The 22,286-nt window shown below is 48.3% G+C and overlaps 1 long non-coding RNA gene across 2 annotated transcripts in view; it reads right to left on the bottom strand.

Moving 5' to 3' along the window:
- Positions 1-1,456: 1,456 nt before the first annotated feature.
- LOC106782490 (uncharacterized) overlaps positions 1,457-22,286 on the bottom strand; it is a 113,917-nt gene continuing 93,087 nt past the window's right edge. Inside the window, exons 3-5 of one of the 2 annotated variants that reach the window (XR_011431750.1) lie at positions 5,272-5,488; positions 4,069-4,168; positions 1,457-2,136 (exon numbers count right to left, since the gene is read on the bottom strand). This is a non-coding gene — a long non-coding RNA (uncharacterized lncRNA). Of the gene's footprint in view, positions 2,137-3,641; positions 4,169-5,271; positions 5,489-22,286 lie in introns of those variants that run through there. The other variant, XR_011431749.1, reaches the window with a different exon arrangement.

The raw sequence follows: 22,286 nt of genomic DNA, 5'->3' as shown, positions 1-22,286 counted from the left end.
TTTGGTTTATTCACTGCTTACCATTTTTCCCCAAAGAAACAACCTCATCAGAATTTTGTTGGTTGATTAATAGATCTTTATTGAGGGTCCATTTGACACTGATCCAGCGCACTGCTCTGGCGCTGTGGCCTCTCTCCTACCCTCAGAGGGTGGTTCAGGTACGGCTCCTCAGTTAGGTTATGGTTCTCACAGGCTTGAACACGGTGTGTCTTCATGGGGATGAGTTAGCCCCCAGGCAAGATCTGGAGCCATTTTTGTTTGTCGCAACAGAGGTGAGGTTGCTGCTGGCATCTCATAGATGAAGGTCCAGGATGCTGTTAAGCATCCTAGAGTGCACAGGACAGCCCCCACGACAGAGACGTATCTAACCCAAAATGTCAACAGCATCGGGGCTGAGAAGCTGCGGTCTGTCTACCCTTCCTGCTGTCTCTGCTTGAGAAACGCCAAGCGGACCAGGCTTGATGACTCTCTGGTCTGTCGCTCCAGGAAGTGTTTTTGAGAAAAGCAAGTTGTGGGGACTTGCACAGCTTTTCTTAGCAAAGGACAAAATGACAGAGAGCCAAAGCACTAATAGCACTCCCTCCCTCCGACGGGGGCACCCCTCCAGCTCACACGCCCTAGCAGGAGTGTGCGCACCGCCTCAGCCAGAGCGACATTTTCAGTTCAAATCCAACCTGCTAAGAAATCCACGGAACATGAGCACGGAGGACTGTTTGCCCAGGACTAGAGGGGGAAGGGACTGTGTCTGGGGGCTGACGATGCTGAACCTTCACCCCTCCTGGCAGTGTTTGCTGGCCAGAAAGCAGAGCCAGCTGTACTTGGACAGCACTTTACACAAACAGACAACACACACTGTTATCTCCTAAATTGGAGGCTTTCTGCAATGTCTTCTCCTGTGGGCACTGGACTCAGGCAGGAAGACCACCCACAGGCAAGCACACAGCACCTCCCAGGGAGGCCCTGTAATCACCCTCCGCTCTCGCCACCTGTTCTGGGCGGGTTATCAGATGGGAAGGAGCCAGTTAATCACCGTTTATAAGCTATAAATGGAAATGGCCATGGCAGGGAGCTGATAAACATTTTGGGGGCAAATTATTTGTGTAGCTGACTGTCATTTGCACCCCTCTCAACTGCTTGAAAGTATGCGTTTCAGGTTACAGGATGTCCAAATGGCTGTTTGTGGTGGGGGGAGAGGATGGGGGCCTATTGAAGTGCCGTGTCTGTAGTCCCGATCCAGGCCACAGACAATGACAACAGCCCTGGACCTTTTCAGCCTTCCTGGGTATCAGATCTTTTTCCTTAACTCTGCTTGGGAGTGAAAAGGAAATTCCAAAGCTAGAACTCCCTAAAGTGTCCCGTGCACTTTGGAATCTCAAATCCCAATTTGGGGTTGAAATGCACAGACAGAGTTGTTTAAAAAGTGAGCTTTTACAAGCTCCATTAGTTTGAGTTGGGATTTTTTTTTTTTCTGCTAAAAGGAAGTGAGGATGGCCAGGCTGCATTTAAACTGACAGCTGCCAGTCTGAGGCAACTGCAGACCCCAGAGAGCTTGTGGGCCTGGCACAAAAGAGACAATTCAGCAACCACTGTGGTTGCAGAGGGGTGGCTGTCCCGCTCGGCTCAGCTCGGCAGCTACTGGAAAGGCTAAAGGGGGAGCCTCATAAACAAGAGTGTGCCAGGAGCAGGGAGGGGGGCCCTGCACATTTAAATAACAAAACTGACAGCTTTCACCTGGGCGTGGCTGGTGGGCAAAGGCGACTGGCCCAGCCTGATTTCTGCCTTTATCTTCCCAGGGAAGCCAAGGCTGGGAAGTGGGTGTGACCAGATTTCCAGGGGCTCTGATCACTAGCGCGGGGCCTGAGGATGGCTCATTTCAGGCCTTGCGAGGTACAGGAAGGGTGCCAGGAGGTGCCTCTCCGCTCTTACCAGGCTGTGGGGTCTTCAGCAAGCATCTTATCTTCTCTGCACCCACATCCTTATCTGCTACAAGGGAGGCCGGGGTTGAAGGCACTGCTGGAAGCTACAGAAGTCTGACCAGAAACCGGCCTCGGGGAATTCACAACCGGGCTGCAGAGAAGACCTTCCACGGACTAGATCGTCAACCTCTCAAGGCCATGGGGAATTGGCAGCAGAGCCCTGGAGAATACATATGGCCAGCATTGGTCAAGGGACAGACAAGGCCCTGGAGAGCGGGAAGACTTCAATGAGGAGAGCTGATTTGAATTGGCCACAAGGGTGATCAAGTCAGTGGGGACTGGGACCAAGAGAGGGAACTCCACAGCCAGAGGCGCGGCAGAGGGTGTCCACGGCGGCTTTCAAAGAGACAGTCAGCTTATCTGTCCCCAGGGAGCTAACATTAGGGAGGCAGGTTATGGCCGGATTGGGAAGGGCTTATGTCCTGGAGAAGAGGTCAGTGTTTCTTTGAACTCCTGAGCAGGAAGGACTGGCAGGTGGGTCTGGTGAAAAGGTCAGATACCTTGAACAGGTGAGATGCCTGAAGGAGAGGCAGGTGCCAGTCCAGGCGTACAGGGTGGGCAGCTCAGAGGCCCCTGGAATGGAGAGAGGGAGGGAAAAGACCCTGGAGAAAGGGTGCCATGGACTTGGTGAGGAGAATCAGCAAGACCAGGGCTGGAGGCGAGGCGGAGTCTGAGCCACCGGGAAAGTGAAATACCTCTGCCAGAAACTAGCGAGTCCTGAAGAGGGAAAGGAAGCTTTGTTTCCTACACTCGGAATTTGGGGGCAAAGCATCCAAGGAGAAACAGCCAACAAGAAGTTGGAAATATAGAAATGGAGTTAGAAAGGGTGTCTTTGCCTCTCTGTGTCCTTAACTAGGTTGAGAGCACTTTGAGGACAGCACTAGTGTCCCAGAATAGAGTGGACATTATATTGAGTGACAACTATGTAATGAATCATTAGCTATGATCTTCTGAAGACATACTCTTGTCAGGCCACAGCCCTGCAAAAGTAGGGTTATGATTATTGTCACACCCAATTTTCCGAAACTGAGGTTCAGAGAAGTAAACAATTTTATCCCAGGTCACACAGCTTGTAAATGGCTTAATTGGTCCAGCTGATCTAAACGGCCAGCTTCTCCCATTCTCCCTCACGTCCTCCGTGACTTCCTAAAGTAGGAATTCTCTCATGGGAAGCTTTTGCTTCTCTACAACTAATACACTACCTTGGGCACAGTGGCCAGGTTTGTAATGTGTTAAATATTAGTTTTTCTTTCTGCTACCAACTTCTTACAAATAAATATCAAAATTTTATCAGTCTACGACTTTAAAAATAAAAGAAAAACAAGAAGAAAAAATCTTGGCCTCCTTTTCTTAAAAGCATACAGATTAGAGACATCAAATTAATCACAATTTTTTGCTTAAAAATTATATTCTATTTTATTTGGCAAAGCAAAGAGAATTTCTGAGAGGGAAAGGAGAAAATATAAATTTATTCCTTGTCTTTTTTTTTTTTTTTTTTTGCTTGAGGAAGATTGTCCTTGAGGTAACATGTGTGCCAGACTTCTTCTACTTTGTATGTGGCACAGCATGGCCTGATGAGTGGTGTGCAGGTCCACGCCAGGGATCTGAACCGCAAACCCTGAGCCACCAAGGCAGAGCACACGAAATTAAACACTATGCCACCAGGCCGGTCCCGCTTGTCTTTATTACAAAATATTTATCTAGAAATTGTGTTAATAGAATTATTTGACAAAACATTAACAATTATCTAAAAGTAAAACATACGCCTCTCTTCCAGGTAGCTCTCAGGCCAAATTCATCCACATACATGTTTAAATATCATTTACATATTTGGGGAAGGAAAGCACACAGATTCTGCGAGGTCTCGCGGTAACTCGAAGTTAGGACTTAAGATCAGTGTGCACCGCTTCTACTTTTAAAGCTGTGCCCGAGCCAGCTGCCTCCCGTGTATTTCCAGGGCAGATGATCGAATCCAGCTATGGCGATTAACCAGCTATGGCGATTAACACGGTATTGGAGTTTTTGCCAGATTCTGGCTCTGAAGGGAATTTCTTCCCGGGGCATTTTGGCGGGAACCTTGCGTTGTTCTCACCTTCATCTGGAGCAGCCAGCGGCCCCCTCTGTGGTGTAATCCGTCTGCCTCAGCCTTCATGCCCTCTTCTTTCATTTAAATCACGAGAAGTGATCTCAGACTGAAAGAGAAAATAGTATATGAGGGCATGTAACGTGCACCTTCGCTCCTGAGGAGCTGTTCCTTCCTTCAGAATCACCTGGCTGGCAAGAAAGGGACAGCCTTCATCAACTTACTGGAGAACTGGCATTATTTGTCACAGGAACTTCTGTTCACCAGAGAGAAACCCTAGGAAAAGTTGCCCATTGCTGGCTTGTTGAGGCCATTGTTTCTATATTAATGATCCTTTTACTCCATGAGCCCAACATAAAATTCAATATGTCCACAGAGGTCTAAAGCAAATTAGGCAAAGCCTAAAGAAATAGAAAGACATTACTTTTCCACTTTGTTTTCTTCCTTTCTTTCTTTTGAGGAAGATTGGCCCTGAGCTAAGATCTTTTCCATGTAATTGTTACAGATTGGGCTTTATGCCTCTGAGGGCCAGGAAGAAAAAAACAAAAAAAACAAGAAGAAAAACAATGAAAAATGTTGGTTTGGATAACAAATAACTCAGTAAGAAAGTTGTGGGACCTCATTTTTTTCCCAGGCTTAATATCTAGCTATAGTAGCCAGTTGTAAGAAGTACTATGCACTATTCCTTGGATGAAGAAAAATTGATGATTGATTTTGTTGCTGAAATCTACTTTCCCATCCTCAATCCCAGAATGATGGCGAAACTAAAAAACTGAGCATGTGCGGGCCAACATCCCCACACTGCCCTCTGGTGGTGGCCTGCTTCTTGGCATCTTTGCATTGATAGTAGGGGTCGGGCAGCTGGGCACCCCTGGGGCTGTCCAGGTCTGATGGCCAAGAAGAAAGAGGTCACTGCAAATATTTTGTAGTCTCGCCTCTTTGTGTGCACCTCACCTTTATCACACGGCTTGGGTTTTAGTCATTTCCTGTCCACCTCCCCACTGGCCTGCTAGCTACTTGTGGACAAGACCATGTCATCTTCATCTTGTGCACCCAGTGCCCACACTTCACAAGTGCCCAGTGCCTGTTGAGTGTGTGACAAGTGTGTGAAGAAAGGGATGCCTTATTGAAGCAGAGTGTGGCTGAGTGATTGTTCCCAATTCCTCCAAAATAAGGGAGCTGTGCGGTTCTTGGATCGTGTTTGTTACGCACCCACAGCTGAGCTGGAGCTCGGGCAGCTGCTCACCGGGGACCTGGAGCTCAGGCACCTGCACACTGGATCCACTTTAGATGCAGCCCTGCCGTGGGAGTCTGGCTGGCTGCTGGCATCTGTCTCCATCGCTGATGTGCCTGCCAGCGGTGCTCAGACGCAGCATTTGGAAAAGCATTTGGAAGCGAGTATCCTCTCCTCATTTCAAATGCAGGCGTCCTGGAACATGATGGGGGAAAGAAAGAAGAATGAGGAGCAACTGTTTGACCTCTGCGGCTTCCTGTGCTTCCTGAGGAAATAACTTAGTCTACTTATTTTTCTTCCAAACCTCTTCTTGCCTGTGGGCAAATCACTTCACAGGGCCTCCTCTGTGAAATGAGAGCATTGATTACCTAGAACTTCCCAGTTCAGACATTCCTTGACCCTAAATCTAGTCTCTTATAAATTAATTTTTATCTTATTTGAATTCATTAAAATTTTAAAAGGTGGTGGTAATTTTGACATGTTCATCTCTCTGCAGAGAGACCCCTGCTCTGCCCTGCTCATTCCTTGTCCCCATCAGCATCTCTAACTAGCCAGTCCTTGACACTGGAGATGGCCTTTGTAAAGATGGGATTCCAGTTTTAGACCTTTTAAAAAAATATATTCATATTAACATTGTTCATAATTGCTCAAAACTGAAACCAACCTGGGTGTTCATTTAGGTGTGGTCATATTCTGGATTTCTACACAGCAATGAATAGGAATGAGCTATAGCTATATACGTGAAATGTGTGGAGTGATAACATGCCTGCCCAAACACCTGTGATTAGGGGGCTAAACAAAACATACAGCCAAGAGAAAATATGGGAAACACTTTGCATTTTAGATTTCCATTTTTTCTTAAATGGGAAATTTTAAAGAAGCACCTGCAAGACAAACCTTAATTGATATCTCAAGGCAGAGTTTCTCAGAGGGTGATTGCAAAGCCCATCAGAATCGTCTGGGGAATTTGTTGAAAATGAAGACGCCGAGCCCTCCGGGCTGTACCGCATCAGAATCACCGGGCGGCACGGGGAGAATTTTAATGAAGCCCCCACTGATTCGCATGCATGGTAAACTCTGAGAAACGTGTTCTAAAGTTTGGTTAAATCCTGAGGAGGGCGGTTCTTTGTCAGTCTTGCGGGTTTCTTACTGTCGGAAACCTCGCGAGCGCCCCTGACAGTCCAGGGGAGAACTGAGCCCAGCCGCATCCGTGCCTCCGCGGTCTCCAGGCTGTTCGAGAATCTGTGAAGAGCAGTCCACCAGAGAGAGCGCCAAACAGCCCAAGACCCCTGAGGAGAGTTTAGCCAAGATTTCGAGGTCAGAGAGAGGCCAGAATGCCATTCTTTCTTTAAGAAAAAGCCGAAGGCCCGGGGAGGTGGCAGCGTATTTGTGATGAGTTCAGTGGGTGCTGAGCAAAAGACTAACAACAAGCAGCAAGCTTAGCTGGGGGGTTCTTGCCCTTTGCAGACAACTTTCAACTCAGTCTGAAAGCTAACCTTCGAGTCTCTATTTTATTCTAAGTCATGTCATCAGCTATGAGAAATAGTCCTGTTGGTTGGAGGAAATACTTAAGGAAAAGCTTCTTCAGTCTCTGCCAGGCGAGCACTGTCGTGGGGAAACTCAATGCAAGGTCTGTTGCATCCACCGAATATCAACATGGGAGATCACTGGTTCATCCTTTCAGAAATGGAGACATCTTTTGGATCGAGATCATAAAATGAGGGACCAGGTCTTTAGGCCAATGATAGGGCATAAACTTGGTAACTGTAGACAAAGGGAAAATATCAACTTTATTTCCTCTGCAGTCTCTATGGTTTTGGTGTACAGACCCACCTTTTTTTTTATTATAACAGAAATAAGATTCATTTCAGGATATCTCTCTGAGTTTGATGCACTGATGGATTGAGTTTCCTTTGGTTACTGTACATCACAGTATCTGCAAGAACACTCTTCATAGCAGTTAAGAGTGTGGATTCTGGAGCCCACTGACTGAGTTCCAGACCCAGCTCCTCTACTTATAAGCTGGGTGACCCAGGTTGGGTGACCAACCATCCTGGTTTGCCGGGGACTGAGAGGTTGCCCCGGATTTGAGACTTTCAGTGCTGAAACCAGGAAAGTCCTGGGAAAACTGGTCCATATTGGCCCTCCTTGACCTGGAGTAAGTTATGCACCTTCCCAGGCCTCAGTTTCCTCTTTGTGGAGTGGGGGTACTAGGGTAGGAGCAGACCCCATGGAGCTAATCGTACTCAGAACTGTGCTGGCCCACAGTGAGCACCGAGGTGTTTGGCGTCACTTTTACATTAGAAATGGCCCGCTTCACCTCCTCACGCTGCAGATAGGCATCGAAGAGCTAATGTGGGTGCCACAGATCCAGATGGGAACACACACTGGGGCCTCCCTTGTGGACATTGGAAAGAGTCCACTGGAAACCTCCTTCTGTGTGGTTGCCCAGTTGAGATGCTTGCAAAACAGGTACTACCTTGGAGATGCTGCAGGTTTGGTTCCAAACCACCACAATAAAGTAAATATCCCAATAAGCAGAATCACATGAAGTTTTTGGTTTCCCAGGGCATAAAGAAGTTTTGTTTACACTATACTGCAGTCTATTAAGTGTGCAAATAGCATCACGTCAAAAAAAAGTAGTTAATTAAATTAATTAATTTAAATGATTAAAAAATGCTAAGCATCATGTGAGCCTTCAGTGAGTCATAATGTTTTTGCTGGTGGAGGTCTTGACTCGATGTTGACGGCTGCCGACTGATCAGGGTGGTGGTTGCTGAAGGTTGAGGTGGCTGTGGCAATTTCTTAAAATATGCTAACAATGAAGCTTGCTGCACTGGTTGACACTTCCTTTCATGAACAATTTCTTTGTAGCATGCGATGTTGATTGATAGCATTTTACCCACAGTAGAACTTCTTTCCAAACTAGAGTCAGTCCTCTCAAACCTGCCGCTGCTTTATCAACTAAAGTTTATGTAACTAACATTCTAAACCCTTTGTCTTCATTTCAATAGTCTTCACAGCATCTTCACCAAGAGTAGTTTCCATCTCAAGAAACCAATTTCTTTGCTTATCCATAAGAACCAACTCTTCATCTGTTAATGCTTTATCATGAGATGGCAGCAATTCGGCCACATCTTCAGGCTCCAATTCTAATTCTAGTTCTATTGCTCTTTCTACCATGTCTGTAGTTACTTCCTCCACTGAAGTCTTGAACTCGTCAAAGTCATCCATGAGTGTTGGAATCAACTTCTTCCAAACTCCTGTTAATATTGATATTTTGACCTCTTCCTATAAATCACCAATGTTCTTAATGGCATCTAAAATGCTGAGTCCTTTCCAGAATGTTTTTAATTGACTTTGCCCAGATCCATCAGAGGAATCACCATCTATGGCACCTATAGCCTATGAAATGTATTTCTTAAATAACAAGAATTGAAAGTCAAAATTACTCCTTGATCCACGGGCTGCAGAATGGATGTTGTGTTAGGCATGAAAACAACATTAATCTTATTGTGCATCTTCATCAGAGCTCTTGGGTGACCAGGTGCATTGTCAATAAGCAGTAATATCTTAAAAGGAATATTTTATTCTGAGCACTAGGTCTCAACAGTAGGCTTAAAACATTCAGTAAACCATGTTGTAAACAGATGTGCTGTCATCCTGGCTTTGTGGTTCCATGTATAGAGCACAGGCAGAGTAGATTTACCATAATTCTTAAGGATCCTTGGACTTTCAAAATGGTAAATGAGCATTGGCTTCAACTCGAAGTCATCAGCTGCATTAGCCCCGAACAAGAGAGTCAGCCTGTCCTTTGAAGCTTTGAAGCCAGTCATTGACTTCTCCTCTCCAGCTATGAAAGTCCTAGAAGGCATCTTCTTTCAATATAAAGCTGTTGTGTCTACATGGAAAATCTGTTCAGTGTGGCCACCTTCATTAATGATCTTGGCTAGATCTTCTGGAGAACTTGCTGCAGCTTCTACATCAGCACTTGCTGCTTCACCCTGCACTTTTATATTATGGAGATGGCTTCTTTCCTTAAACCTCATGAACCAACCTCTGCCAGCTTCAAACTTTTCTTCTGCAGCTTCTTCACCTCTCTCAGCTTCACAGAGTTGAAGAGAGTGAGGGCCTTGCTCTGGATTAGGCTTTGGCCGAAGGGAATGTTGTGGCTGGTTTGACCTTCTATCCAGACCACTAAAACTTTCTCCATATCAGCAGTAAGGCTGTTTCACTTTCTTATTATTCATGTGCTCACTGGACTAGCACTTTGAATTTCCTTCAAGAACTTTTCCTTTGCATTCACAACTTAGGTAACTGCTTGGTGCAAGAGGCCTAGCCTGGCTTTCAACATGCCTTCCTCACTAAGCTTGATCATTCCTAGCTTTTGATTTAAAGTAAGAGACGTGTGACTCTTCTTTTCACTTGAACACTTAGCAGTCGCGGTGGAGTTATTAACTCGCCTAATTTCAGGGAACAGGGAGGCCGAGAGAAGGGGGAACAGCTGGTCAGTGGAGCAGTCAGAACACGCACAACATTTATTGATTAAGTTTGCCGTCTTATATAGGCACAGTTTGTGGCACCACAAAACAACTACAATAGTAACATCAAAGATCACTGATCACAGATCATCATGACAAATACAATAATATGGAAAAAGTTTGGAATATTGTAAGAACTGCCAAAATGTGATGCAGGGACACAGGGCGAGAAAACGCTGTTGGAAAAATAACGCTGATAGACACGCTCAATGCGCGGTCGCCACAAACCTGCCATCTGTGACAAATGCAGTATCTGTGAAGTGCAGTAAAGGGAGAGATGCGTGTATCTGGCATCTCCCATGCAGTGATGGTGGTGACATTTGGGGCCTGAACGTCCTCTAACCTTCTCTGGGGACTGTGGGTCCGCCTCCTGGTAGGGTAGGGTGACCACAGACTTGCCTGTGAGCCCCAGAAAGGGAGGCCAAGGCTGGTTTCCACGAACCAGGTAAGATGGCCACTGTCCCTGGATGTGGACTGAGACAGAGGAGTGGAGCCCGAGTGGGGTGGGGCTGGGGAAGGGGACGTCCTTCCTGCACACAGCTAGCGAGTGCCTGTGTGTGCATGCAGTGTTCCAGGCAGCTGCCTGTGGCGTTTACAGACTAATAACCAGAAACATCCACAGGAAAATATCAGAGCAATGAGAGAGATTCATGACGGCTAATGCTATTGAGCGTCGGCTCTGGGTCTGGGGCTGCTCCAAATGCTTGATATGTATTATCTCACTGAATCCTCACAGTAACTTATCTCATAGTAAACTAACTAAACTAACTCATATTAAATGAGTTAATACATTATGAATAATTATTACCCTCATTTTATAAATGAGAAGCCTGAAGCACAGAGATGAGAGCCAGAACCACACTCCCACACCCACACTCTTGACCACTACCCTACACCGCTTCTCTAGAACAGTGGATCTCAACAGGGGAAATTTTGCCCCCAGGGGACATTTGGAATTGTCTGCAGACACTTTTGGTTGTGACAGCTGGGAAGGTACGACTGGCTTCTCTCCTGGGCAGAGGCCAGAGATGCTGCAAACATCCCAGAATGCACAGGATAGCCCCACAACAGAGAAATATCCAGCCCAAGATGTCCACAGTGCGGGTGGAGCAGCTCAGCTCTAGGACACCTGGGGAGAGGGCAGCCTCATGTTGGGGTCCCAGGAGGCCTCTGGGATCCTCTGTACCTGAACTGAGTCCCCGATCAGAAAGCTTCGGAAGGCACTGGCTGTGCACACATCTGGGCAGAGCAAGCACAAATGAGGAGCCTCCTGAGGAGGGTGGGCCGCGGGCCTGAGGTGGGAGCGAGTGGTCCAGGAGACAGCAGAGGGAGGAGGTCAGTCAGGGAGGGAGCCATAGCTGAAGTAAGGGGTTGGAATTTATGCCAAGCACAATCAGAAGCCACTGGAAGGCCAAAAATTGTGAGATTATAGGTGGCTTTTTATCTCCTTTTTGCTTAACTGTATTTTATGACTGTTATGGGCTGAATCACGTCTCCCCTAAAACTCATATGTTGAAACCCGCACTCCAGTCCCTCCGAATGTGACTGGACTGGGAGACGCGGCCTTTAAAGAGGGGGTTCAGTTAAACGAGGTCACGTGGGAGCGCCCGGACCCAATGAACGGTGTCCTTATAAGAGCGGGACATCAGGACACAGACTTGCACAGAGGGAAGACGGCCACGTACCAGCCCAGGAGAGGAAGCCAGCCCTGCCCACACCCTGATCTTGGGCTTCCAGCCTCCAGAGCCGTGAGGAACAAACGTCTGCTGTCCAAGCTGCCCAGGCTGTGTTGCTTTGTCACGACCGCCCTGGCAGGCTAACACAGCGACGACCCTCCAACGAGAGGAACACGGGTGTGCAAACACACAATTAAAGAAACAACAGGAAAACTTCTTTGAAAAGAATAACCCAAGCAGACATTGCCAACATGTTTGAGACTCCAGGTAGAAATAAAATCTCTTTAAAAACCAGCCGGAAGAAGAGAGAAATCATTTTAAAGAAACATGGGTACCCCAAGAAGAACAGAAGTAGGACATGTCAATGGCATCCAGCCCCAAAAGGCCAGACACACTACTGCTGTGGCGAAGGCTGTGCGATCTCAGGACGCCCACTTCAAGGGGTTCAGTCTAGAGAAATGCCCACAGGGCAGCGGGGACCATCGACCTGCCTCCTTCCGATGAGTGTTCAAAACTGCTCTGGAAACACCAGCGAGTTTCCAAGTCATGAGAGGGCTGGCATCACAGCAACAAAGAAAGGGCAGGAGGGAGAGGGAAAGAAGGGAGGAGGGAAGAAGGGAGGGAGAGACAGAGCGAGGGAGGAGGGAGGAAGACAAAGACATAAGTGACTCAAATGTCTAGCAGACAAGTTTCAAAATGGCCACTGAGGGTAGATGCCAAAATAGAAAAGAGGGGTTTTAAGGAAAATATATAATAAAATATATAAAACGGACTGAAGAGGGAAAATATTTAATAACAGGAAAATACATAATAAAATATATAAAATGGGCAAAGGAGGTGTATGTTAGCACGTTCGGATGTGTTCAGAGCAGTTCAGCATGTCTGTGGACTGCAGACACACACTGTGCCGGTCCCTCAGTGTCCCGGTATGAAGGGACTGTGGGGCAGACCACAGCTATCCCCTGAATCCTGGCCCCGAATCCCCAGCTGGGGAATCCAGCTGTGGAGCTGCCTTACCTGGACCTCAGAAGGAAGCTCACCTGTGTCTTCTCTGCAATGCCATCTGACCTGCATAGACTGGGCTAGAGCAGACTGTTAGAATTTTCTTTATCTAGACTCATCCACTGCAGTCATTTCTCTGCGAGCTTGTGAGAAACCGTGCTCTCAGCCAACGCCCCTCAGCAGAGCCCTGAGCAAACGGTCCACGATCCTCCCTGTCAGGCCTCACTTCTCAGTCTGACAAACGCTTCCCGGTCTGAACTCCCTGTGGTGAGGATCGCTCCCCCAAAATTCCCAGGGCGGTGTGGGGGCGGGGGGGTCCAGCTGCGGCTAGGAGGTTTGAAATGGAGTGGATACCAGCTGAGTATGTGCAAGCTGTTTGACCAGGTGGCCTGGCTGGGAGGCGGTCACCCTCAGACAGAGGGTGGGTGATGGGAGCTCTGTGTGAACTTCTCTGAGAGAGACCTGGAAGTGCCGGGGAGGGATGAAGACACCCCTTGTGTCAGAGCCAAAGACACCACGTGGTGGGGACTGGCTGCGTCGTCACTTAGGAGAAAGCAGAGTGCAAGAACCGAGGGAACACGACTTGGAGGAATCCTGAACGCAGGCCCGGGGTCCTTGGGTGGGCCGCCTTTGAAGAGGGCCCACCACGATGCCCAGCTCCTGGTGGACACACCCTGCTGCAAACCTTGTGCTGGGCACAGGCTGGACTGAGTGACTTGCTCTATGACTAGGTTACAAAAGGCTATGACTTCCATCTTGCAGCTCGCTTGTGCGCTCTCTCTCTCTCGTAGGCTTTGATGACGAAGCTGCCACGCTGGAGACGCCCACGTAGTAAGGAACTGTGGGTGGCCTCCAGCCAATAGCCAGCAAGGAACTGAGGTCCTCACTCCACAGCCTAGGAGGAACAGAGTCCTGCAGACACCCACCCACCAAGCCCGGAAGTGGATCCTGCCTCAGTTGAACCTCCATGATGGGTCTGTGTGGGAGCAGGCCAACACCTTACTTCTCTGCTCATAACTCCCTGACTACATTCATGTCTGGATCCAGGACTGGCACCTGCCCCAGGCCTGGCGAATCAGAACTTGGATTCTCCATGGCCTCAGTTCACGGTGTGCACTTGCCCAAAGCCTGGAAGAATGGGTCCCCTGTGTCACAATGATTGGTCCAGATTCTTGTATGTGATCCAAGTTCTGGTAATAAGAGTCATTTAGGGCATGTTTGCTTTAGTTGTTATGACAGAAATTTCTTTTTCTGGTGTTTTAGAGAGGATGCAGAATAAGCCTAAACCTCCTAGCATCTGTTTCCCAATCACAAGCCTGTCTGATAAAAGAGCCAACATGGAGGAAAGAGGACTTGAGAAGGAAAGAATGAGGCTAAGTTCCGATGGCATTATTAAAGTACCTGGATCCAGCTGTGCCTGAAAGTAGCCTTTTCAGTCACATAATTCAATAAATTTCCATTCTCTTGCTTACACCAGTTTGAATTAAATTTGATTATCTTGCTTAATTAAATAATACATAGAGGATTTAGTTAATAAAACAGCCCATCTCATTTTCCTTATCCTTGAGGCAAGACAACAAAAAGATGTAAATATATATATTACCGATGATTAAGTTAATATTGCTGTATTTATGACAGCATTTTGAATGACACAGGTTCTCTGTGCTTCCATAGAAGAGGAACATTTTGGGCAGTGATGTTCGTGTTACCCCATAGACAGAAGGACTCACCAAGATGCCAATTTATTTGGTATTTTTAGCTGTCAGATTCTTGGTGCCACTGACCCCCTTTGAGACTTCTACAACTGGTAGTCTGAAGGTCCTGTTTGGTTCCCTGCCTCAGCCTGCACAATGTCTTCAAGAGAGTGACAAGGTCATCAGCAGTTCTTTACAATTCTCAATCGCTTAGATAAAAGTGAGTTGTGGGACGGTTTCTTTAGCACAAAGAACGAGCAGTGAGTGGCTCTATTTACTGTAGATAAGCATAAAACAACGGGTTTTATGGTTAAGAACATAAAATATAATGTTTCTTACTCAGCCACTCCAGGCCACTGCACTGACAGCCATAGAGCAGGCAGAGATGTGAACACATAAAGTGGGAAGTCTGGACCAGGCCGGCTGTGTGGTGGCTCTCTGCCCCGGGGGATCTGGCATGGTGTGTGGTCCAGGAGCTCTCCAGTTACACAGCCTCCCCCGATTCCGACAAGTCCCCAGGGGGCACATCCTTTGTAAAGCTTCCCAGGGCTTCCCCCAGACCCCTACTCTGGGCTGAGAATCAAAGCTGTGAATTGCCCTTCCTGTTGGGAAGTCTCATCTCCCAGGATCTGGTCAGAGGAGGCCCTGACCTTAACCTACAAATACCTTATCTTCAAAAGGAAAATAGTGCCACGATTATCAAAGTAAGTAATACGTTCATTACAGAAGATATTCAAATACCAAAGGCAGAAAGAAGAAAACAGCCCATGTGTACCCTGGCCGGCTACTGCCGGCATCACACGCTGGCCAGCAGGCCCCACTCCAGACGTCCGGAATCGGAATCTGCATTTTGACCAGACCCCAGCAGAACGTGCGCATACTCAAGTCTGAGAGGCCCAGAGCTGGATAATCCCACGCTACATCTGAGTGTATTTCCTTGTAGTCTCCCATATGTTTATCAAAGTTGGGATTAATATCGAATAATCAATATTGCAATCACTCACCTTTAAAATGTTATTTGAAGTGTTCTGCTTCTCTCCCTTAATCGCACACTCTGTCCACCATCACATTTGATTGCTCTGGGGGCTTTCACAAAACCCAGCTTCTCCATTCGTGTGAGGAATAAACCGCCAGGCGGCACACAAGGGGTTAACGCCTGCATCCGCGTTGATGCCCGTCTGCAGGCGCTGTGGCCACGCCAGCCAAGCACGGATTTTGCAATGTTTGCCGTGTGTTTGCTTCATGTTGAAAGATGGACTGAATGGAGATTTCTTTTTGTTTGCACGTATCTGCGTGTGTGAGTGTGTGTGTGTGTGGGGGGGGGGGGGGTCTCCGCGTCCTGTCTCCGTGTGTGGCCTCCTCCGGGTGAAAGCCCAGTGTTCCCGCTGTGCTTATCCTGAAGGCTTTCCAAACCTCCCTGCCCGCCGCCCGATGGGGAGACAAACAGCAGGGAGGCGCGAGGCGACGGGGGCTGCTCCTGTTCAAGGAAAACGAGGGCGCCCTCATTTTTAAAGCCCTCTTTTACAACGCCGGTTTCTTTTTAGACGCACAGTTTTGGAAGGTGCCCAAAGCACTGTGTAGAGCGTCCCCACCTTCTCCAACAGAGCTGGGCATGCAGAAGAGGTGGCTGCTGCGGCTCGCGAGCAGCGCGAAAGCAGGGGAGGCTGGAGGGGGACGGGGCGGACGGTGCTCAGCAGTGGCAGACGGACCCAGGACTGGACACTGGGCCACAACGAGGGTGAGGAGAGGGTGCAAGTGTGTCCACTCGTGCCCGGGGGCCGTCCACCCCCCCGGCTACTCCCCCGCAAGAATAATTTGGCCTCTGTCTCGCGCTCCCGCGCCCCGGGAGCCGCTTCTCTCCGCCTCGCGCCCTCCCCGCGTGTGCGCCCTGGGCTGCCGTGCCGCAGCCGTGCCCGGCACCCTGCCAGCCGACGCTCCGCGCTGCCCGCCAGGGCGACCCCCAGCACGGCGCCCCCCCGCGGCCGCGCCCCTGCCCGGACTCGCCGTGGCCGGCTAGGCGCCGCAGCCCTCCCGCACAGCCCCTCCGCGTGCGGCCCTCCCACCCTCCGCCCGCCCCACCCACGACCCCGTGCTCCAGGGAAGGCGCCCAGTGCCGGCAGTCCCTGCTCGCGGCTCGTAAGCTTTGCACTCAGAGGCCGAGCGCCCCGGGGAGCGGGCTGTGGGCCCGACCGGCCTGCGCGCCGAGCAGCAGCAGCCAGGCCGTGCCCGGCGTCGGGCGCGCAGAGCAGGTCCTCGGGCCCCCGCGCGGCCGGCCGGCCCGGGAGCTCCCGGATCCTGTTCTCCGTGGGGACCGGCGGGCAGCGGAATTCTCAGGGCTCCACGTGGTTTGTCACACGTGGCCTTCGGAGTCAGACAACTCCCAGAGGTGCTAGAAAAACGCAGCAGCCCGGCCGCCTGGGGGACAGCCATCGCTGGCGTTTTCCCAGCCTCAGCTGAATTCAAACCCCTGAACTCTTGTATTTTCTCCAGCTTTCCTAGCTAACAGGACTAGATGCCTTTAAAATAAACATTTTAAAATAATATTTCAAAACCTAGCATTCTTTGTTTTTCTCTCTGCGAAGGCCAGTCCATCCCAGTTTCTCCATATCTTGCTGTGGGGAGAGGGTGGGTGAGGGACAGGAGAGGTGTACCGTGCTCCCTAGGAAGAGCATCCGGCGTGAAGGAAACGAAAGATCCGTGCTCAGGCGGCTAAGTCACCATCTCTCTGTTTCCTCGGTTTCCCCCTCTGGAGAATGGAAGGATAATATTATAGGCTCAATTACCTTGCAAGGTGGTTTTATGAGTCAAATTGGCTAGAGTGTGTAAGAGCATTTATTCACCACAAAGTGCTACACAAATGTGAGTTACTGTGCTTTAAAAAATCATTCCAAAGACGTGTGAAGTGTTCTGGAAGCCTAGCTGTCCAGAGCCCTGGACATCTGGGTCGTGCATGACGGGCCCCCACAGGCCCCAGCTGCTTTCTCGAGGGCTCAGCTTTTGGGGGACTTCCAGCAGCAAATACGGGCAAATAAGGGCAGTGAGAGCTCCAGAAACGTGTTCTCCATTTACCTGCTTCTTTGTCTTAAACCATCACAGGATGCAGGAGGCATTGGAGCAGGATTGACATAGCTTTGAGCCTGGCTGTGTCACTTAACTGGTCTGAGACAAGTTGCTTAGCTTCCCTGAGCCCCGTTTCCTCATCTGTGAAGCAGATGTGATAACAACCATCCAGAACTTTAGAGTGCTTGTGAGGTTAGAAGACGATGCCTGCACATTGCCTGTGAGGACGGTATCTAGCATGTTGATCAACACGTGTAAGATGATGATGATGGTGATTATTTTAAGGAGTTTGACAGAAAATTCCCACTAACTGGTTCCTTTGCATTAGGTGGTAGGACTTTCTATTGGTCATGCATTCATTTGACAAGCATTTCCTGAATACCTTCTATGGCCCAAACATACCTTTGGGTTCCCTTTAATGAAGAGCTACCGCCCTGACGAAGGAGCACGTGCTACCACAGTCCCAAGAACTCCGGCCACAGTGCTCAAAGGGCAAGTGGACATGGGCACAGGGGGACTCGGGTCAGGGTAGTGGGCGAGGGGGTTGCCTGGGGTGCTGGGCATATGGGAACAGGCCTTTGGCATCTGGAACAGGTTGCAAACATGGTAAAAATGATCTGGAATACCGCTGTATCCAGTTACGGCATAGACAGCAATAGCAGAGAGACTCAGAAATACGGTGGCTGAACCCCCACAGACACTTCGTTCTTTCTTCCTCAGAGACAGGGAGGGCAATCCAGGGCTGCAGTGGTGGCCCGATGGCAGCAGGGACCTGGGGCCTCTGGGCCTTGTTATTCTGCCTTCTCCTAGGTGTTCGTCTGGCCCATTTGGCTCCCTGACACGTTTGATGGCATTGCATTCCATCCAGGGGGCGGGAGGAGAGGGCATGACCACCCTCTTTAAGGACATGACCTGAAGTCAGACATATTCCCACCATAACTTAGTCATGTGACCACAGCTCACAAGGGGGACTGGGAAATGTAGTCTTAATACTAAGTGGCCACGTGACCGGCTAAAATTTGGAGATTCTATTACTACAGAAAGAAGAGGATCTTGGGGGACCTCTAGCCATCTGGGGGGAGGTTGGGAGGGATCGCAACATAGTAGACACACAACAGATGAACGCAGTTTTGCCAAATAAGGGAGAGTTGGTAATGAGAAGGCAGGAACGATGGCTGAGGGCCTGGCGAAGCTGAACACCTGACCACTGAGGGCTGGGTGGTTGTAAAGAGGGCAGTGTGGTAGGAGGCTAGCCATGACAGGGAGATGTGACATTCACGCAGGAGGCTGCAGTGTGGTAGGCACCCTGATCACGTGGAATTGTAGAAGAAAGCATGATTCAGGGACTGGGGCATCATGACCTCAGTGCCTTTTCTGGGACAGCGTGTGCTGTCTGGGATTTTTCTCTGCTACTTTGAATCATTCGCTCATTCAGTATAGGGTCACTTTCCTGACTTTCCACTCATGTTTCTACTTTCTTATACAAATTCGTTCCACTGATCACTTCTGCCTATGGTCTGGATGTCACGGTATCAACAAGGAAAGAAGTCAGAATGGACTAAGGACTTCCTGAAATGTTTTAGATGCTGTCTCACCTTGGTTGAGAAGGATGGATGTAATCATCTTTCATGATCTTCTCCAAATTTACAATCCTGAGATCTCCAATTGAGTTGCTGAAAACTGAAATTTAAAAAGTCAGACAGATTTGAACTTGTGTGAAACAATGTAGGAAAGGCATATCAGTATATTTTAAAAAATTTTTATGGTTTCCATCTTCATCCTCATTTTCGCCAACATGCTAAAAGCGATCCTTATAAATATGTGATTCTTGTGTTTATTATGGTTTGGATTTTTGTGCCAAGAATACGCATGACAGGGATGCCATTCTTCCCAGCTAAATGCATCTGAACACATGTTCCTGCATTCTCATCTGTTTCTCTGTGGAGAAAACATGCCCGAACCAACAGCATGTTTGGAGCAGTATCTTATGATTTCAACAGCCCCCGCTCTGTGAGCCACCGAATGGCATTCATGGAGGGCATTCTGTGCTCTCAGCTTGAACCTTGCTTTCCAGAGACATGGCTCTTCAGCTCTGACACGGATGGCCAGCATGGATGGTGTTTCCAGGGTGCCCACAAGGATTGCTAGAGCCTCCAAGACTTGGAGGAAGAGAAACATGCTGATTGTTCCTGTGCAAACTTCACTTTTATCTGCCAAGAAGCAATATAGCTTATTGTATTACAGGAGAACGTGTGCTTACCATATTAGTCCTCAGGCAGCACAGACTTATCAAGAAGTCTCCGGGAGCAAGGGATATAAAATAAGTCACCTGGGTTTTGGTTCAGCTTTGTCACTCATAAAACCTTGCTAGGTTATTGTAGCTGCATGTGTCAGACACCTGTGTGTTGCCAAGGATAAAGGGCCTGGATGTGATAGGCATGTACACACATCATTGCAATATACTGTGTGAGTTCTAGATTGGAAGCTATAGGGCCACACCCAAGTTAGGCACCAAAGGTGGGTTTTGGTGCTCTAGAGCAAAGCCCTCTACATTCCGGCATTTTGGGGTCCAAAAGAATAAAGGCAGGCTCCCCTGCCTTCATCCTCAAGTGAAACTGTCCGTGAAAGCATGTCAATGGCACCAACGTTGACAATGTAAATGTAAAAACAATAGAGGTTGAGACGACAGAACGGCATGGGAGAAGTGGGAAGACTTGCAGGTAGGTGGGCTGATGACCTCATCTTACAAAGCGGGGAGACAAGAGATCTCATTTTTAGTTGGTGGAAAAAGAGCTAACTGAATAAATAATACCACATTTACAAACACAAATAATAGAGAAACCAAAATAGTGATGCACCTTTATAGGCAGGAGGAATGAAGGAGAAGTGGAGGAGGGGGATGGTGTCTAAAATGGATAAATGGGGAAAGAAGAGGACCATTATTTAGAGATGGGAAGTAAGCACTTAAAAGAGTTAAAAGTGTGCCGCTGAGGAGCTCAGCTGGGGCTGGGGAGGCATTCGGTGTGTCACTTGCTCTTCATTATAAGCCCCTCTGTGCTGTTTGATTTTTCAGTCCTTTTGTTAGGACCATTTGTTAGAATTAGGTTCAGTTGCAAGTGACAGAACACTCAAAATAACAGTCACATAAACAAGAACAATTTTTCTTTTCCTCTTGTGTAAATTCCATCCAGGGGTATGCAGTCCAGGGCTGCTGTGGTGGCTCTGATCCACAGAGTCCTCAGGGCCACTGACTCCATCCAGCTCACGACTCCACAGTGCCATCCCTAGGCTGTGGGCTTTGTCTTTGTGGTCCAAAATGGTGACATCCAGGTTCCAGGCAGCAGAATGGAGGAAGGGATGAAAAAGAGGGCCAACCAGGTATAGGCACTGGCATCCTGCCTCTTAGGACATGGTCCTGGGAACTGTCACATGACACTTCCCTGTACATTTTATTGGTCAGAACTTAGTCACATGGCTACACCTAGCTGCAAAATTTGTACACATTTCTATATAATTCTATTACCATGGAAAAAGAGGAGAATATATGTTGTGGGACATTTAGCCATCCCAGCTACACTCACCTTGATGTAAATAACAGAATCACAAGCATTTACCAATAGAGTTGTGTTTTCATAAGAAAGTGCTGGGAATGAAAACATCAAAAAACAGAATGATGAAAGGAGAGAGGGATGGATGGGTGAATTGATGTGTGATAAAGCACATCTAGTGGAATGATCATTATAAAATCTAGGTGGTGGGTGTGTTCATGCCACAATTTTTCAATTTCTCTTTGTATTTGAAAATTTTCATAATAAAATGGGAGAAAATATCGATTATTTTTGAAACTATTTTTAAAATTCATAACATGTCTGACCTGAGAACTTGGTTTTTCCCATTCCTCCACTCAAGCCCTCAGATTTTATCCAGAACTCCTCTAATTCTTCCTATTCTGGCTTACTTCTCCTTCCTTTCAACCTCACCCCCCCTTCCCCGTCGTTCCTGGTCCCTTTACCTTCTGTCTCTGTCAGGGTCTATGCTAAGGTTAACCCACAGCTTCTGGTGTCTCAGGCTTGAATTGCCTGCTTGAGCCTCTCCCCGTGGGCTCTGCCCTGATCTGATTTTAAGTAAGAGATGGTGCTGGCCCTCAGGGACCAACTCACTGCATTGACTGCCTGGGCGGGCTCCCCTCCCCCGTCCCCTTCCCCAGCCTGGGAAATGGAACAGAGTATTCTGTTTAACAACTTGGAAGGATGTTTTTTTGTTTCTGCCTCCTACCCTCCCTTCCTCACTTCTTTGTTTTGTGCCACATAGCATACGGCAGCTAAATTATAGCTTATGGAATGATGGAGGAAGACAGTGCAATTTCTAAACTATATACTTTCTAGAACAATCAGCATACCTGGAACCATGAGACTAAGTTTCATGAAGTTGTGGTCATTCATTAAGCAATTAGTAAATGCCTACTATGAGCCAGACACCATAATGGCTTTGGTCATTGATTCATTCTAAACACAGTCATTTGGGAAGCAGCTTAGCTTCCACGTGAAAGCTGTAAGAGGGCCTTGCTGTTACACCATCTTAGGGGTCACACCACAGCCGACCTTTTAGAAGAGCCTGCCTGGTCAGGAGTCCTTTTGGTAATTCGGTAACGAGGCACCTCGGACGGAGGCCAGGAAGGCCTGTGCTGGAAGCCTTCTCTCCCACAGTGATCGATGCAGAGTGCGGCAGCCATTACCTTCAGCCACCCCCTGTCCCCGCCCACCACGCAAACGCCTCGCCATCTGGCCCCTCAGGTGTTTCACGCTTGGCAAAATCTGAAGCGAACAAACTGCAGAGACTTTCTCTCAGTGCGTTCTTCCTCTCAGGCGCAACCTAGTTTCTTGCATAAATAGTTCATTCATTGATTCCGTATCATCAATTCTCCTTACTTCTTCCTACTCTGCGTTGTGTGACTTGGATAATGTGTCACTGCCCAGATGGGTCTCTCATGATGTTGAGACTTCCTCTGCTAACTTTTCCT

This window comes from Equus caballus, chromosome 23, assembly GCF_041296265.1.
Source record: "Equus caballus isolate H_3958 breed thoroughbred chromosome 23, TB-T2T, whole genome shotgun sequence".
NCBI lineage: Eukaryota > Metazoa > Chordata > Mammalia > Perissodactyla > Equidae > Equus > Equus caballus.
Note: the sequence above shows the minus strand (reverse complement) of the source record. Positions and strands in the feature narration are given on the sequence as shown.